Source organism: Aethina tumida, chromosome 3 (genome assembly GCF_024364675.1).
Source record: "Aethina tumida isolate Nest 87 chromosome 3, icAetTumi1.1, whole genome shotgun sequence".
Classification (NCBI taxonomy): Eukaryota; Metazoa; Arthropoda; class Insecta; order Coleoptera; family Nitidulidae; genus Aethina; species Aethina tumida.
The window spans coordinates 23,964,817-23,982,195 of record NC_065437.1 but is presented as its reverse complement, the minus strand read 5'-3'; the positions used below and the strand labels follow the sequence as shown (position 1 = coordinate 23,982,195).

Below are 17,379 nucleotides of genomic sequence, written 5' to 3'. Positions count from 1 at the left end.
TTTACTCTAATAAAAATATTATCGAGAAATAGCATAAAATTTAACATTTAACATTTTTATTTTTAATATTTCATAAAAAGATTTAATTCAAAATTTCTCTTCTCAATATAAAAAATATAATATTTTACACGTTCTTTTATGCTTAGAGATATTATTTGAGATGAACATACTATTTTGTTTTGGTAATATTTAACAACTCAGTGTGTTTAGTATAATAATCATATGTCCACTAAATGAACGAAACTAGCAAAGATGTATTTCAGTAAAGACTTCTTTAGGTTCAAAAGGGAATATTCGAATAATAGTTTTTACAAAAATATATTAATTGTTATTAACCAATAGTACTTTGGAGTATAAGGAGGAACCTGTTAGAGGTTCCTTTTGGCAACCATTTGCCAACGATAATTTACTAGTTGCAAGGATTATTATGAATGTTAATCATCCAAAGCAAGCGTCGAAAGTTTCAAAATTCTGTCATGTGGAAGTACTTGAATGGCCATCATAAAATCCAGATCTTAATATAATTGAAAACTTATAGAATAACATTAAAAACAATCAAATATAGATGAATTGTGGTTATTTATTGAGGAATCATGGAATTTAATTTCAAAAGGCCATTGTCGATATCGGTTATATTTCACATTGACCTCACATGCACATCTATTTTAAAGTTATTATAAGTTTGGTACAAAATTAATTAACTACTAATTAAAAGGAATATGGTGTAATTGTTTTAATTAGAGGTCTGGATTTCCTAATAAGCATTATGTGTGTCGAAATATGATATAAAAAACCATTAGTTACCACCGTCAAAACTACAAGAAGAAGGGTGAATCAAATAATTAATATTTATAAATTAAATCTCTGTTCAATGGAATTGAAGCTACAATTTGTTTATTAAACCCATATATCTTTATATCCATTTTATGACATACACAACCTTTGTTGTCTATCTTTCGTATCACAAAATCGAGTCATAAAAAAGTCACACTATAAAAATACAAAACACAAATAATATTTTAAAATTTAATAGATGCTAAACAAACACTTTCTTATTGTTGTAGTAGTATTATTTGTTCTCTTTATTGTAAATTGGAAGAGATAAAAACAGAGAAAATATGGTTAAACTCAAAGATTCAAAGGACAAATGATAAAAGATCCAATACGTCGTAATTTGCGATTCTAGGAATAGGAGTCGTCCGTCGATAGTGATAATTCGAATTCACACACACACATATCCAGTCCATCCGAGTCCTTCGACCGTGATCGATAAGAGTTGTGTCGTAGCCCCCCGGCGTCTTATTAAAACGGTCGGGGGGAGCAGGGCGTGATGATGATCCCGGCAAACGCTAGATTGGCTCATGTCGGAATGGTTTTCGTTATTACCTCGATGGCTGAGAACGGGCTAAACCCGCCGATGTCTTTATGCCGGATGCTAGTTATGCCGGCCCGGCCTGATTTAGAGATCCAGTCATTATGTGCCGTCTGGATTCGAGTAATTAAGGCATGACGTTGACCACTGACCCATTTTATTAGAATGGAGGAATAATTACGGGATGCTATGAGAGACGCCAACGGAACAACGGAGGCGACACAGTCTTCTGAATTAAAAATAGACTAATTCACAGTCGGTTTCGACGAAATTAGTACCTATTGAAACACTGAAATTTCTTTACACAACAATGCAGGTCTTCAATTACATTAAATAACAGTGCATTTTTGTAAAATTATATACAATAAATATTATAATAACATATCTAGATAAATACAATAAGTAATAATCGTAATTTCATTAATTCTTTGTATTTGAAAAATATTGTTGTTTTCAATGAATACTTTCATTAAAAAGAACATAACAATACAAATTATAAAATAATCCATAACTATAATCATGTTTTTTTTAATTACATAATAAATTTATTTTATGTTAATTAATATTTTACCCAAGTAAATATTTATATAAATTAAAGTGTGTTTAATTAGAAAATTCTCTCCTAAAACTATTATTCTTGTTCTCTTTCAAATAAGCCACTTTTTACTTTGGCAATTGGAAATGTACTCTTTAGATAAACGTTCCATTCTTTCCGGCATTAAACACTAGCAGTTTCAAAAGAATTGTCTCTCGTCTAATTTTCCAGTAAAAATGTTTTCAGCTTTTTTGCAAAGTCACAAACGCACAAATAAACCAATTTTTTGCATTTTAAATGCACCAGCTACAAAATTTATTGTTTGTAATTAAATCAACTTGTTCTCTCTCATAATTAGCATTTATTAAATATTTTGTTTCAAACATTTTTTATATATTCATTTTTCAGAGGAGATTCTAGGCATTGCATACCAGTATTTAGAGAACAAATGGCTTTTATATAAAGTAAATTATGTACAATAATTGAATCATAAAATAATGCTATTGAAGAAAAACCATAGATTTCATCCTTTGATTGTCTATTATTCAGATTAATTTATACTGTGTAATTAATATATATATATATATATATATATATATATATATATATATATATATATATATATATATGTGTGTGTGTGTAAAATTCGATAAATGCACAGTACAGTATTCATTCCATTTCTGCCCTATTTAAAAGGTTCTTTCATTAATTTTCATACTTTTAGTACGAAATTTTTGTAATTCTTATTTAAAGGCAAATTATTAACTTAAAAGAAGCAGGATTTGTGTTTGTGAAATCTGCCAATCGATGTTAACATCTGTCTGAAATTGTAGAAGAATCTGTCTGAAGAATGTTGTGAAAGAAGTAAGAAGTGTGTCAAACCAGACTTTGTGACACTCGTGCAATTGCCAATCAGTAGTTTACATAAGAAGAATGGCTTCTTATAATTCGAAATGTTTACTGTAGAATCAGGACTTCTAAATTTTTTTCTTACGGTCGCCAAGTTTGGGCTTCCTCTCACCTTGCCATATCGAGGTTAAAATCTGGAGTGGTGTACAGGTCAGCTTTAAGATGAGAAATGAAATGATGAGTTCCGATTTTGTTTGGCCCTATATGATGAGGTTACTGCAGAGAAAATCAACAAAAAAGCATCTCGAAAAATTGAACTGTAGGATTCTTCAAAAACCAGTCCTTCATTAGGATAATAATGTACATCATTCTAATATTTTGTGCTAGAACTGTTATCCATTGAACAAGAAGGGACCCTCAACGACAAGAAAAGTTGATATTAAATTGGGTACCTCAAGACCACCTCATTAAATCAATGATAAGATGGATCGATGAATATCTAATTCGTCGTGGAGGTTCAACTTTATTACTAGTAAAAAATAAGACTGATGTATATATTCAATATTTCTACCTAAATTGTAAATTCTTAATGTCCTAATTTAAGAACATCCTGTATATAGTTATAGTCAATTTTCCATTGAAAATAATATGACAATTATTCAATTTTATATAATTGCTAAAACATTTGTTTTACACTTTTATAGAAAACCGAATTCTTTAAAATTCTTCACAACCGCCACAAATAACCATTCCCGCGAGAAACACCCCTAAACCATTTTTGAAATTTGTTTCCCCAGAAACCTCCATAAATAAAATGTTTGTCCAAAAATAAAAATCGGGTTTCCACCTAAATTTATTAATGGGAATAAAATACAAAAACGAAATTTTATGCAACATTTTATTTGAAACGCTGCCGGTCCTTTTGTTTCAGCGCCGAACGCGAATCGAGAGAGCGGCTGTTTTCAGGGTTTAGGGGGGTGTGGTGCTGGTATCCTAGTATTTCCACATTCCCATGATTTATTTTACCTTCGCTTTCCCATTATTTAGTTAATGCATTTATTGTGTTCGCCGTATTAATTTTGTGCATTTTTCACGGAACGCACTTGATAAAGTGCACTTAACGCCGCGAACCCGCTCCATCGCCGCGCATAATTCCCGCAAAACAATGATACTTCCCATTTGCAAATTTTAATTAAAAAACTTCACTCCTACGTAGTTCACGTTTCTGATGGATTTTGTGTGTCACGTTCCTTAAAAACCAAGACACAATCCGGACAATTGATACGAACCACGGTCATATTTTGGTACAGTCGTAGCCGGCGTGTGCTCCCACGGAATATTTAGTTCGAAGCATCTATAGATGGAGATTTAATTAAAGCCGGCGTAAGACCACTAGAGGCATTGGGGGAATGCTTGTGGAGTGGCATCGAGCGATGGTACGTCAGGTATGGCAATCGCTTCGATATAGGCCAATGAAGAGATATATATTTCAGTCGTGAAAAGGGTCGACTCAAACTTCGTACGTGGCTGAGTGGAGATAGACAACTCTGACTGATCTTCAAGGGGGAGACATTCACCGTCGTTATCCGGAGTGGAAAAATCAATAGTATTTTTACCGAGTAACGAATTTTTAAATATTAAAGTTTTATTATCGCAATCTTCTTATTAAATGAAACATTTGTCTGTTCCATTAATGCCTTTGTTTCATGGAATTATGCTATGCAAGTGCACTTTGTGAAGTGGATTCCACGAAAAGTGCACAGTTTAATAGAGTAAACACAATAAGTGCATTAACAAGACAGCACAAAAGAAATATACTAAATAATACAAAAACGTTCAAATATATTTTCCACTGTCTCAAATTAAACCATTCCATTGTCAATTCGTATAAAGAGCTCCAAGCAAAATTAATAAGGACCACCGAATTTAAAATCCAACAAAACTAAAAATTTTAGTGGTTTATTTGTGCCTCGAACAAAAGACGTGACAATGGCGGTAGATCGCAGGATGTTGAGCATAATTTTACTGCACAATTTGAGACGGCGGACCCATCCTTTGTAGTAGTTGTATTTAATGCACAGGATGAATGGAACGTACACTCCGAAATCGTCAAAAAGTAAAGAGTGCACATGGCTGAAACGAGACATATTAGTTTTCCCGCGATAGAAATTTGAAAGGGTGCACTGGATACTTAATGAAATAACCACCACACAGTAGGAAGATTATTAAATTTCGAGTCTGCTTAATACAAGTTGGCAGCGAGACAAAAAGCCTCGGACGACAAAAACATGGGCATATATTGATTGAGTGGAATACAATACTGTGTCTGTGGTCCGTAGATAGTGGGCACAGACTTAGGTAGTAGGGGGTGCTTAAAAGGCACCGAACCGTCAAAGTGGGCTTTCAAACTCGCCATCCAAGATTTCCCTATGAAACTCGTCCGACTGACACTGATGGATAAAGTATGAGATGAGTGTGGAATGAGGGGGAATCATTAATAAGGCTCAACGGTTTAATTTCCTTGAATTGATCGTTTATTCCGCGACGCCGTGTCATGTATGATTTGCAATTTTTTGAATCTTGCGTTAATTTGTAATTCCATTTGGGTTTAACTGGGAGATTTATTCTTTTAAAGTGTTCTCAATAGATTACCATTAATCAAAGTAATATTCTAAATGGTGCTGACCTATTCCATTCTCAGGAATTGTTTCCTTTATTTCCTTAACATGTGGCAATGGGTCTTCTAAGAGTTTAAGAAAATTTTGCTTTCCATAAAGATATCACATGATAAACTGTGGCAGCAAAAAATAAAAAGTTTACAAATTCCAAAATACTTAATTGAAAAATTTCTATGAAAAGTTAAACAAAAGGATTCCACATGACATAAAGGAAGACATCAAAATTAGGCGTTTCATAATGGCCAATTCTCTTCTTGTAGTCAATGCAAATGAGCCATTTATTGACTGTACATATACAAAAAAATTAAAAGATTAATGCTATCAAAAGTTGGAAAAATAATACTTAAAGAGTCTTAAATACAAGGAAGATTTTATTGACTGCATGATAAATAAAAGATACAACTTTTTTCATAATACGTGAGTTTATTTTGAAGAGCTTCAAAAACCCACAAATTTTTTCTCGAGTGCTCAGTAGATTATCTTTAATCAAAATAATATTTTAAATGATGCTGCTCAACTCCATTCTCATAAACAGAAAAAAATGAGTTGTTATGACCATTGTCTCTGCACTGAACAATGAACTGAAACTGAAAAATTACTTAACCCAAAAAAACTTTGATGACTATACGGTGAGTTAAGCATTGGACTTATTGCCCAGCTACCAACAGACCAAACCATCAATGCAACTGTCTACAGCACGCAAATTAAAGAGATTCATAAAAAATTAACTCAAAGATGAGCTTTTTTAATCAACAGAAAATACATTCTACATTTTCAACGCAATTCGAGACTACCCGTCGGATTAGGGACTCAAAGAAGACTTCAAAATATTCAATGGGAGGATCTACCTAATTCACTATATAGTTCAAATATTACTTCATGTGATTAATATTCATTATTTCATTATCCTATTTTCAACGTAATAAATGAATTTATTCTTGTGTCATAAGAGTCCTTTATAAATTATCATTAATCAAAGTAATATTATAATTGATATTCAAATCCATTCTCAGAAATTGTGTTCTTTGTTAAATAATTTAAAAAATCTATTTTCCAGCAGTTATCTTGGTTATTCCTGAATACAGATAAATCGTTTGCATTCGATTTCAAAACAGTTAAATGTAAAGGCCCATTAAAAAATATTTGCTAGTAGGTAATAAATATAGTTGATATAAAAGCGATAATTAATTGTTTTGCTGTACCGCATTTTGGGATCCGTGCATTTTTACAACCTGCAGTATAAGCAATATTGCCGTTTCAATTTTCATTTAGCATGTTTATGATGGCCATAAAATACATGTTTAAAAAAACTGTCAACCGTGCACAATAAAGCAATAAATTATAGTTTCACTTATATAGAGCGAAAAATATATGAAACCCCAATAGTAATTTAATTTCCGATATAAAAACAATTATCGGATAATTCGTTGGCTGCTGACCGAACCGAAAACACGACGCATTCCCGCACTGATATTTTATATTTTTAATTAGTTTACATGGAAAACAGTGCAGTAAATAAAAGTACTGAAAATGGAAAACAATGGCTAGTAAAAAATAATAAAAGCAGAGGCCCCGTATTATCCGGCCATCAGTTGCAGGCGCTTCGGACTTTCTGGCCTGGAACACAGTCCCTGATATGAACACAATGCCAATAACATCGGACCTTCTCTTTTAATGGAATATATGGAAATAACACAGCGCGATTTTATATTCTTTATATTCCCCCAAACGGAATATTCCCTTCTCTGCATTCAAATAATGCCAACCTCCCTATATTCCTAAATTTTATTACGGCCCTGAGATCTCACTGTCTTAACCAAATTATCGTCATTTCTGAACTGAACTCATCGCATTATTTTCCTTTTGCGCACTGTTCGAACAATATAAATTCCAGACGGTCTGGTTACCTGAAATGAATATTATTAACCTCCATTTTTGCTTAAGAGATTATTATTTTTATGTGGTATTTTTTTCTTTTTATAATTTAAGGTCATTCATAAATGTCATATCATTCTTGTAATTATATAAATTAAAAGACATATTGTAAAACTATCACGTTATATTTAGCTTGGGTGTATTATAATTAGGTCTTAAAAACTAAAAAAAGATCAGTATAAATTATTTAATATTTAAAAGAATGAAAATTAGTTTTATTAGCTAGAATACAGACACAAATTTATTTATGTAAGCTGTATTTATTCCCAAATACTTATATTTTATTTCTGGTACCAAATAATCATATTATTTAATATGTATTTAATCAATTTATTTAATAGGTAATTGAAAAAATTAGTTAAATATGTTAGGCATCGAAAAATGCAATTTACGTTTTTAAATATAAGATTTATTTGAATAATTTTTTATGTGATTATATTGATACATTGACTAAAATACGTTGATTACGACTGTTCTCGTTGGTCTGGAGAGTGGGTTAAAGCTGGGAAAACCTGGTGGAACAATACTTGAAAAATAATACAAGAAAGTTTTTAACGATTGAACGATGGGGACTAATTTGATTAAAATTAACATAGTTACCATGGAAAAAAAATCTAAAGTTTGTGTGGGTGGGACCCAACAAAATAATTACTACTGGACTGTCTAGCGTGAACAATTAAACGAGAAACTGATTCCAACACAAATATATATTTTCTAACAACATCTGTTTTGTTTTATACTCTAATTAATATAGTTAATTGCTTAAAAATACTTATATAAATAAAAAAATAAATCAAATTAAATAATGAATGTATAAAATATTTGTTTTTTAATAAATGTTTGCATAAATGCACATTTTCATTCTATTAATTTTCGAATTTTATAACAAACAACATTTTGTCTATATCAATTATAATGACTCTATAAATTTTTATGGTCTAGATATGTTACGCTATGACTGCACTAATAAAGCTCTTAATGACTGTAGCTTAATGTCATAAATCTAATAAACATCTTAAAATTTCATAACTTAATTACAGTTTATACCTGTAATGAAATATTATATGATTAACTGCAGTGGATTAGATTAGTTGATGTTTATGCATTTATTTAATTCACTTAATTTGGTTTCATTCAAAATTGATTAAAAAAATAATAAAATTTCTCATGAGAAATTGCTAAATTCATCAAAAATGATACAAATTATCCCGTCAAAAAACCTTTCACGTACAAAAGGCAACTTCGGACTTCTTTGACGTCGCCGTGACTCAAAATCAATCAACTTTTTCCACCGGATTCCACTATCGATTAGCGACCTTCGGCGGGGACTTGAGGTAGGGGTGGCTCTCGTTAATTAGCCCATCATAAAACCGTTACCTAATGAATTGGCCAGGATGGATGTAGCGATAGCGCACGTCACATTATAAAATATTTTAATTAATTTTACAACACTGGCGCGTTGCAACAGAATTTTCGGGTAATGACCGTTTCAGGGCGTATTAACTTGACTAATGATTTTTTACCCTGCATCAAAAAGGACCACGCATAAAGGATTTTGACGGAAACGTGCAGTTTTTAAAGAGGGTGGTGTCGTTTGATAGTTTTACTTATATTTTATTTAAAAACTGTAATAATATTATTTGAGTAACTGCTACCTAGTCATTATAGATATTAATAACATTGACGTAAACGTTGAATTTTAATAGATTCTAACATTAAAATTGGTCTATTTAAAGTTACAGTGTTCTCCAACCAGCTATTAAACTGAATAATTTCGTGTTTATATTTAAAAGAGCAATTAGGACTGTTTTCATCGCGTGATGGATAGTTTTTACACTAACTTAAGGGAAATTAATTACAAGTATCTGTGTAATCTAAGTAGTTTATCAAACATGAACATGTAAAATAATAACATGTTTAATAATGTGTAGTGTTATAAACAATATGTTGCATTCATACCGTTATACTAAATGCGTTTGGTTAATATTTACATTTCGTATAATACTTTCCTAAGCTTAAATAAAACTAACCTTTTCCAAAATAAACAAAATTTACAATAGTGGCCATAATTATAGCAACTTAAAAATATTATAAATATGAAAATATATTAAAAATATGGGCTATTTTGGATCTTTAATATAACAAAAAGTTTTTTTTCGTTATTGTTGTGACTTCTATGCAACTGGCCAATATAATTTTATTCTTTAAAAAATGACCTGTTTTTTTTAATTTTCAATTTTTTACTTTCCTTACATTGTACTGTGAATTTAAATCAGTTATTTACTGGCGGTCTTTTGCTTATTAAAATTATTTAATCACTGGTCGAAGTGTTACTATAAGAAAAATTATAATTCAGCGTTACAAAGACAAAGAAAATCAAGAAGATTAAAAGCTAAATAAATTAATCGTTTCCCGTATTATTAAAAACTTACACTGACCAAGTGCTAATTGAAAGAAAATAGATAACTGGACAATTCGAATGTTAAAAAACAATCCAATCTTGTAGTCAGCTAAACATCAACCTGGAGGAAACGGAACAGACGGAAATCAGTTCAAGAACTGCGAGAAGATGGTTAGTGGATGGGGGTCCGTTTAATCTCAGACCTTTAAGAAAAACCCTGGTTTCTATTAAAAATGTAAAAGTTCAACTTTGTTTTGCTTAGGAATACAGACGAATAGTTTTTAGTGATTTTGCTTAAGTTAAATATGTTACAGGGACAAAACCTTTACAAATTAAAATGAATCTTAATAGGTAATAAAATTATCGTTTTAAATAGCTTTTTACGAAAAATGTTACTTTTTAATAAACGACAGCGCCATCTCTGATATAGGCTTTGAGTTAGGCTATAAATTCGTATTTATTAATTTTTAAATTAACAGTTATTAAATTAATTAAATTTATTTAATTCAAAATATCGATAGTAAATAATACCGAAGTCATTAAGAGTAAAAAATACACCAAAAAATTTAACCTTGATATTATGTTTTTAGAAATAAATGTAATAAAAATAAAAATGACACGTTACATCTCACCGCTGTACAAGCGCTTGCGTTCGGTCTATATACCACTGTGGCGAATATTGCGCTTGTGTTGTATGAAAGGAGAGACGGTTAGCACTCCCCTAGACAAGGATGGAATACAATACAAATACGGTTAAGGCACACTTAACCAAATTTTTTTTTGATATTATCAATATGTCATATTACATTACATTAGTTTTATTTATATAATTAATGAAATCTATTAAAATAAGTACATTTGGAAACATTAAGTCACATTTTATATTAAACACGAATAATTTTTATTATAAAACATAATTACCTCTTAGTAACTTTTATTCTCTTAATTGATTATATTTACATCGGGCTTAGAATTAGTAATATATTTTTTGAAATAACATATATACATATAAATAAAAATCAGGTAAATAAGTATTTTATGCGGGTATCAATTAATAAGCTTAAACGCACACTTATTTTGTTTCAAGGACTTTCGTCGTAAATTTGAACAATCGCAAATAGACAATTATGGAGCGGTTATATTAATCACTAAACCGATACAACCGTACCAATATTAAAACAGCAATTTTATTAAAACCTAACTTTACTGCAAGTAAATTATAGCTTCGGAATAAAATTTACTGGTTCCACAAAAATACTTAATTGTATTATACCATTCAAGTTACATTTTGTAATTACATCTAAACTTTATATTTATACACATATATTTACATAAGTCGTGGTTACGGTAATTTATCATTTAATTTTGGAATAACTAAATGTGTTTTAATTACTTTGTTTTCATATTACCATTTTGGCATTAAGAAGAGTAATTAAGAATTGATCATCATCTGTATTAATTATAATATATGAAGCCATATTAATTCACTTTTTGCCCTTTTTAAATATATCAGTGTCTTTTTGATGATCACAATTTTAGCTGTAAGTTATAATGTCGCAGAAACGACATTACTTTCCGGACTACCTAATTTTAAAATTATTAATCTTTTTAAAAAACGTTAATCTAAAAATTAACTTATTGTTTAATATATTCTATACAAGATGTTTCACAACTTATCCGAAAAATTTTAACCACATACTCACTGTTACATAAGAAGTCCATTTAAAAAAATATATGATAAATCGACTACTTATGCAAAGTTAAAAAGAAAGGTATGCTAAAATTGGATTCGGCGGGCAAATGCTTGCATTCAAATCAATGGAAACAATTTCGAAGAAGGGTTGAATTATTTTTTAGCCCATTTACTGTGTAACAATGAGTATGTGGTTAACATTTTTCGGATAAGTTGTGAAACACCTTGTATATTGTTTATAAATTTCAAATAGTTTAATATACAAAATATACGTATTTATTTGTATAATTCTTATTTTAATTAAAATACACATTAGTGTACCAATCTTTTTAAAATACATTTACCTAAATAACTATGCATTTGAAATCAAACTTTGTAATTTATCACATCAATATTAAGAAAATTTTTCACACTGAAATATTTTCTAACGTTTTCCTAAGGTTTATTTTATAATATACTATAAATGATTTCCACTTTCCAAAAATCGACAAATTTGTTTTTTTCTTATTTATATCGAAAATCTTATTGGAAATGGTAAAAATATCGTAAATTTTAATTTCCTGTTTAAATAAGACGGGAACGGTGTTCTCTTGGATTTTGAAATTTTTCTTTCGTTAAAGATAATATCTCAAAATGACCAAAACAGATTTTTATAGAAAATTTAACGCTCTACAAATAATGTCTCTTACAGTTTTTTGATATATTCATTTTTTCAAAAGTTATTTAACATTAAAGTTGGATTGATTTAAAATTTTGATATTTTTCTCATTTTCTGACGCAACCATCAACTTTATGAGAAAATTTAATATGACATTTTTTGTAGAGAATTTAATTTCCTATAATTTATCTCCGAAAAAGTTTTAGATATTTTTTACAGATCATAAGTTACCTGCTGAAAACTAAAAATTTTATTAAATAAATTATATTTTACTGCTTAAAATTAAGCATTTAATTTAAATAAATAAATTTTTACTAAAAAAATTGATTGTTTATTATAATCAAAGTAGTATATATCGTTACACTAACAGACTTTTACTACAATTTGGCAATTTAACAATGAAGAGCAATTACAATACTATATATATAGTATTGTAATTGCTCTGATTTGTGATGAAGCTCGTGTTAAAGAAAATTCTGGACTATGATACATTTGTGTAGATCTCTTGATAATTCTGGAATGAAAAGGGAACGGGGGTACATTTATCGAGAGCCACAAATAATCTTCCAAAGAGCCTCAGGTTGGCCACCTCTGCTATATATTAATAAAATCATAAATATCTTAGTTTATGTCAATAGGATTAATTTTAGTTCATAACAGATGAGAGAAAAATAAAGAATTTTTTTTCTAATTTTATACATTTTTTTTTAGTTTTTATAAATAGTACTATTTTATTTAATTTATGACTACCTGTGATAATAATTTACAAAAACTTTGTTTGGAAAGTGGTAATGACATTCTGCAGCCGACTGTACGTAGTACGTACATTTTTGGTATGAAAGGTATCTTATTTGCAAATTCCGATCGCTGATTGAAACTTATTAATAGCGGCCCCATTGACGTATGAGAATTGAATTGAACATCCAGCTTGCGATTCAACTATACGCACCCACTTGAAATTTCCGTTCGCAAAAGCATTCACCAAACCAAAATTCCCAGTTTCTGGTCCTGTGTGGGCGTTTGTGTGCACGCGAATCGATATGTAATTACTGGATCGTTTAGGATTCTGGAGATCGCCGCGTATACAGGTAAACCGTGAACCCCAAATATTCACTCTACGCCATTCAGAATACAAAGATCTCATTTGCATTTAGTCGGCGCCCGCCAATTGCATTGAGCTCCTGCAATATCACGCACCTAAATTCACTTCTTCTTTTTTTTTTTGCTGGTTTGTTTCGCATTATCATTGAACTACAAAATTCATTGAAAGAGGCTAAACGGATGTGTATAGTTTATACTTTGTATTTGGGAGTCAAACATATATAACGTTTAATTGTAACCAAACTAAATTTTGACAAATTGAGTAGTTACAACTTCTATAATTAATTTATGCAACTGGATCTTGAGCATATTTTAGTCATAAATTGATGAGAGAGTAAACACAGAACTGGATTTAATCGTTTATTCCAATTATTCCGGAAAGGACACTTCTAACTTTGTAATGTTGTTGTTCGCGAAGAAAAAATATTACAATCCCATTGTACTAAAACCGAAAATAAACATAAAATCAAAGGAAAAAAATGCGTTTTCTTTGTAGAACAGAGAACATAATTCGATGACATATTCAATTCTTTGTCCTACATACGCAATCGGAAGTGGTTTAGTGGAGGATTCGGGAAAGCAAATGACTCATACGGCGATTCGGACAAAAGATAAAGGCGTAAACAAAATCGATATGGCGGGATGACATCAACATCGACATAAATACTGATAAAAACCGAAAGTTGTGAAGTTCTGTCCGGGGAGTTTATTCGGAATATAAAACGGGGGATGGAATTACGTCGACCGGGGCCAGTTCGGAGTTGTATCATAGTTATTTTTGTAACGGCGATGTTTATTGTACCTAGTTGTTTTCCTTTTAAGATTTAGAATGGCGGAAGTTCAAGGATTAGAGAGTTTAAGATGAGTCCGACACGAGAACTAAAATTTATAATTTTTAAAGACCAGTATTATCAAACGCTAGTTCTTTTCTTTTTATTTTTATTAAAAACTCAAATTTGTCTTAAATGTATTTAAATACATAATAATATAATTATTAATGGATTTTGACATTATATATATATATATATATATATATATATATATATATATTCAGTGACATTTTAGTTTATTAAAAATCGGAATATGCCAATCAAATATATTAAATATATATTTTTAATTATACAATAGAAAATAATAAAATTGTTGATGTTAATGTGTAACTTTTATTCCTTTTTTAAACCAGAAGGAATTAAATTAATTAATTAAAATTAAGAAGCTTGATAATAAACATTCATTTATTTTTTTTACTTTCAATGACTTTAATGAAAAAATATTAGTTTTTTTTAAATATGCAATAAAAAACCATGAAATGGTTAATATTCATGTTGTTATTTCTTTTTATTTTATAATTTATTAAACTATTATCCAAATTTGACTAGTTTCTAAATGACAGAATACAATAAATAGTATAAATAAAATATTATGTGTTTCAACGAAATACATTGAAGAATTTCAGGCACCAGACGACGTCCTTTACTATTTGATCACCGTGTATATAAAATACGTACATTTTTGGTATGAAAATTATTTCACTTGAAAATTCGTGTAGCAGCTTTTTCTTATATTTTCCATTTAACTATTTAATTGATATATTAGTGTTTAAATATTAATACGCTAAAAAATTAAGTTATTAAGTTAAATGTGACTAATTGTATAATAAAAAATTTATTTGTATGTCACACAATTATCAATAAATTTAGGTATTAATTTCTACATACTTTTATTTTTAATGATTTTTTTTACAAATCAAATATAATATAAGAATATACATATTTCTTGTTTTCACAATAGAACACAGAACATAATAAAATTATTGTTTCATGTTAAATTGATATATTAACGTAATAATATTAACAAACTATAAGCGGGTCGGGTAAAAATACCCGTCTCGATAACTGTTGATTGTTAGCGGGCCGGGTAATTTTTACCTTTTTGAATGTACTTACTTTAAAAGCGGGGTGAGATAATTTTACTCTGTTGGTTTAGAAAGAATTATCTCTTATTTTTTGTTATCATTCAATAACTTAGTTTGGACTATTTTGCTACTCGCCTATAGAGTGTTAATAGACTAAAAAATGTTAAAATATTTAATTATTTAATAAGATAATAAATAAAATAAAGTTAGAAATTATTTTTATATTTTAGTAGTTAGTTTTTAGGTAGTTTACAACCATTATTTTAGGTGATATTATCTTTTTACCAGTTCGAGAATATAAAAAATATACTTCACAATGCCCATTGTCGGAAGTTTTAGTAAACATTGAAATACATTCCAAGATGTTTCTAAAGTTTCTTTTCATATTTTTTAACAAAATATACTCAAAAATTTGAGACATGCAGAGGATTTTTTATATGAGAAGTATCTTAATTGCAAATTCAAATTGCTAGTTTCTTAAATTAATGCTTTTATTTTGAATATTTAATTGTTTTTAATTTTAATAGGATAAAAATTCAAATTCAACCTATGTGGGTATTTAATTATATTATTTCTATGTAATAATTATTAATAAACATTTATTTATTATTATCTTTGTTACTTTCTATGTTTTAGTTTTTTAACGAGAGAAATTTACAAATCAAATATTACAAAAAAATATTATTTTTTTAAATATACAATAGAAAACAATGAAATGTTGATGTTAATGTTGTCCTTTCGTTTTCCAGTTTATTAAACAATTACTCAAGACTTAATAAAATTATTCACTCGAAACTTTACTAGTTCCTCAGCCATGAAATAGTATAAATATTATGCTTTTTAATGAAAGAGTTTCAGATAATTTTTTACTAAATTATTCATAAAAAATTATTTCTAAAGTTAAAAATATTTTTAAATAAATAAAAATTTCCCCCGGCATATACCACTATGTTGTCACCGTGAATATAAATAAATCTTTTAATAAAAAGTATCTAATTTGCAAAAATTTTTTATTTTAATTATTTTAATTAACTGATCAATCAACATTACAATAAAATTACTTGACATTTTAAAATAAAATTATTTTTTAAATCATTAATATTATTAAAATTATTTATACAAAGTTTGGCCAATGAAATGAATGGTATAAGTTAAATATCATAGTTAGTATGAAAAACAGTTCTATCGGTTTTAGTTTCTTTATAATCCAATTGGATAAAAAATTGGACTAGTTTATATGAAATATAAAAGTATAAAAAATGACAATGAATGAAAATATTTGATAAATAGGTTCACAATCCGTAACAAGAATTAAATAACTACAAGTTTAATGACATGAACCTAGTAAATTACAAAAATTTTTACTCTATATTTATAATTTCAAAATTTATGATTTTGGTTTAACTAAACCGCTAAAACTAACCGCTTCAGTTAATTCGTTCACTAATTAACAGTTTCAAACTTTAAAATGGGTGTGACCTGCTATAATTTAAACAAACGTTATTTGATATTATTACCTATTAGTTTCGAAATTAGTTTTTAAATTTAATTAACAAATAATAAAATGAATAAATTAATTTTTTAACATCCTGTATTAGATTTATTTCCTTAGGAATTTATTGTATGACTCAGGTGTTAGTTAATCAATAATTAATTAGTGTCACCAAGACTTATTAACTTGTTAGAGTTACCTAACTCTATGTTTGAGTTTTCCACAAGTGTTCTTAATTGGTCATTTAAACGCCACGTTCATGACAAACTGTGTAATAATTAATAAATCAATCGACATTTTCTAACAATGTATTTACATTTTGCTCCGTGTTAATTTACATTATCTTCATTATCAGTTTGAAATTTATTTGAAAGATCGTATCCAGCAGATTTGACTTTGCTGACGTACTTGGACACCAGTTAAGGCGACTCATTGATATTGGAATAGAAAATTAATGTTTTACATTCAACAATAAAGAAGTTACAAGAAATAAGAAGTTATCTCCCTACAACATGTTACACCACAACATCAATAACACTGTGCCATCGAACATTGAACTTACAACTGGTGCTATGGATAATTTTTGGCAATTGATATAATCTATCCACTGCGAATTAATTCCAGTTGCCAGTCATGACCTTCTGGGATAACCTTCGTGCGAATAGTAAGGCTTCGATGACGCACTATCACTGACCATTACACTTGATCGTAATCAGTTGAAATCACTTTAGATTAATTCCGATGACACCG

General features: G+C 28.9%; 1 non-coding gene across 1 annotated transcript; it reads left to right on the top strand.

The window, feature by feature from the left end:
* The first annotated feature begins 10,457 nt into the window (after positions 1-10,457).
* On the top strand, positions 10,458-10,550 carry LOC126265186 (U6atac minor spliceosomal RNA). The gene has a single exon (XR_007547728.1). It is a non-coding gene; the product is annotated as a U6atac minor spliceosomal RNA (small nuclear RNA).
* Positions 10,551-17,379: the final 6,829 nt, after the last annotated feature.